The sequence below is a fragment of the Pteropus alecto genome, unplaced genomic scaffold, assembly GCF_000325575.1.
Source record: "Pteropus alecto unplaced genomic scaffold, ASM32557v1 scaffold167, whole genome shotgun sequence".
NCBI classification, from domain to species: Eukaryota; Metazoa; Chordata; class Mammalia; order Chiroptera; family Pteropodidae; genus Pteropus; species Pteropus alecto.
The window spans coordinates 61,537-64,429 of record NW_006440647.1 but is presented as its reverse complement, the minus strand read 5'-3'; the positions used below and the strand labels follow the sequence as shown (position 1 = coordinate 64,429).

The window sequence follows — 2,893 nt, the reverse complement described above, 5'->3', positions numbered from 1 at the left end:
CCTACCACTAAAGTCAGTTCCTAAGAAAAACTTCCCATATGATGGGGCTGCACGATAGTTCCAATACAGAAAGTTCTAGCTAAGATTTTGTTTGCTTATATCTGGATGTTGGGAAAAAAAACTGCCCATTAACTTTCTTTTCTTCTGAGTATTGTAAAAATTGCTGTCGTGATCATTCAGCTCAGCTTGTTACTGGTACCTCCCATAGGGAAAAGTGCAATATTCCCTCGAATAGTGGGGAACAGAATTGATCATCCTGGAAGGACTGAAATTCACAGAGCAACATGTGAGGTGTTTTAAGTATATGTTACACATCTGATAACTTAGGAGACAGTGGTTCTAATACATGTTGCAAAGTATTACAAAATACATTTGCTACAGGAGATATAAATCTTATGGTTAACATTCAGAGTTAAAAAATGCTAGATTAGGTTCTTGGGTCATGGTATGGTTACTAATCCTTGTGACTATTTAATCTTCAAATATTGTGCTGCGGCCCCAGCAAACCGCACATATCCTGCACCCCACTCCAGAAGAATCATCAGTATTTAATGCCACTGCTCTTATTGGTCTCTTTTTCTGTTAAGACCAATCATGACAGCATTCAAGATTATGAAAGTGTTACAATGCCGCTTTTAAGTCTGCAAAAACTCAAGTGCAGCCAACTTGACAAATTCTTAAGTGTTATTGTAGATTTAAAATCCATTTGACACATTGTGGTAGGTATTCGTATAGTTCTAATTAGACACAGCTCTAAACCGTCACCCCGATGGATTTAACACTTTGACACCTATGCCTCCACTTCAAAATGAACACATTCATTGTGATCTTATGTTAACCTAAGGATTAATTTAAAGGGAGATTGATAATCCTACACTTCTATAATGTAAAAATACAGGGGCTACGGGAGGGTACCTAATTAGACAGTTCTGCAAACACTGAACACATATTGGAAAATTTTCCAGCCAATTTCGCTACCTCCAGACTTGATGGATTAGAGGTAGCAGGCAAATGCTGGTGCTCCTATCTACCTTGTAGACACCCAGCCATCAAGAATTATCAAGGCATAACAAGTGCACTCATTGTTCACAGTAAATGTTTGCAAAACATTAACTTTCAGCACCATGATGTCTCATCCAGATTTTGAATCTGAAAAACGATAATCCTTTTCCATTATATAAAATCACTATTATTTTCTACAGTTCTCAGCATATTAAAATTCTATTGGATTTCAAAAAGGGACTAATAACCAATTGACTTACAAATATCAACTTCTAATACTGTGATTTTTTTTTTGCTGTTTACACTTTACCTTTTGCTTTAATGTATATTTAATTTTTTAAAAGCACCATTACAGTATATTTATCATATTTCTTAGTGTTAAGATTCTGACTCATTTCTATGTATTTTTCTTACTTTACAAAATAATTTGAAACAGTATAGATTTTGTAACACTTAATTTGAGCTTTTTTATTACATTGAATTATATAAAATGCATGTTACCTTAGAAAAATTAATATTTGCTGCTTTGCTCTTTTGCAAAACATTTGCTGTAATGAAGGAATTTGTATTTCCAATACGTCCCTTGACTGCATTTTGTAATATTTACTGCTTTATGCCTAATTCTGCTTTAAAATATTGAACTGGGCATGAAACATTAAAATATTAATCCAGAACCCATATAAACTGGATGTTGCTTAAAATCTGTATCACTGCCATGTTGGAAACCCAGACTGCTTTTGTGATGTTTCAAATTAATAAAACTATCCTCCTCCTTATCCATTTTCATGGAATCTATGAGTGTGACAAACACTCTAAAGCGACTGACAGCAGCTGACTCGCTTTTGACTATTATGGTTCAAGATACATCAGACATGCAAATAACCAACATGTGAAACCTAATGGGAGATTATGTCATGCTGTCATTAGAAACATAGCTCAAATCTCGCTATAAAAATTGAAAAACAACAGAATATAAAAGTCTATATAATTTCGAAAATATAATCTTGTAAAAATGCACTCAAAAATCAGAATTAAAATGTTTTATTTTTGCTGTAAGAAGCTCTATGAACTAATCAGGTAACAATAGTTAATGAAAAGTAGAACTTAAAGTTATGATAGGAAAGATTGTACAAGTATGAATATTACAGTATTGGTGGAAATGAACAAGGTTTCATATGATTGACAGAGGTGAAGAAGTCAGTGCTGTTGAATTAGCAATTAATTCTTTAGAATATGCATGCCTTAACCATTCAAAATACCTTGATCGTTTTTTACCATTTGTTTTACCTTTTTGGTACAATGAGAAAAAAACGCTGCATCAATTCCTCATAGTAGTTGTATGTGGGGGATCATTACTACCAAAATGATAATGATCATTTAAAATATACTTTAAAGTGAATCTTTCAAGATTGCTATGGTATTTTAAAATCTGCTTGGAGAATTTTCACTTTCTGTCATTTCTTTTAACAAATTGCTATTTCAAACAGTTCCTACCCAGAATATTTACAGGTAATTTATCATAGGAGGAAATTTGAAGCCAATTTGAAAGAAAAAAAATGAAGTTAGCCAGAAAACTGAGTATAAAATAGAAAAAGCCCATTGTCAGTTTTAAACAGCATCTTGCTGCAGATTTCCAACCCAATAAATACTGGGAGTGCAGAGTTTTAGCCTCAAAGGAGTATTCCACATGAATTCCAAACTTTGAATGTAGAAACTTTTAGAAAAACTGAAGACCCTAACATACCTGCAAGTGATAAGTCTTCTGGCAAAAATACAATTTAATTGTTCAGTTTTCCTCCTCCCCAAAACTCCAGAAGATACCTTTAGTAAGCAGTTTAAATTTCATACTCAGAATTTACAGAGAGCACAGCAGCAGCAACAGCAGCAAGTA

The 2,893-nt window shown here is 33.4% G+C and overlaps 1 protein-coding gene across 3 annotated transcripts in view; it reads left to right on the top strand.

Annotated features, from left to right (window-relative positions):
• The window catches only part of TMEM255A (transmembrane protein 255A), a 47,158-nt gene extending 44,956 nt beyond the window's left edge, over nucleotides 1–2,202 (top strand). For all 3 annotated transcript variants that reach the window (XM_006917810.3, XM_006917809.3, XM_006917808.3), the window contains one exon: nucleotides 1–2,202. This exon is cut by the window's left edge and continues 583 nt beyond it. The gene's annotated coding sequence lies outside the window, so the exon portion shown is untranslated.
• The last annotated feature ends 691 nt before the right edge of the window (nucleotides 2,203–2,893 follow it).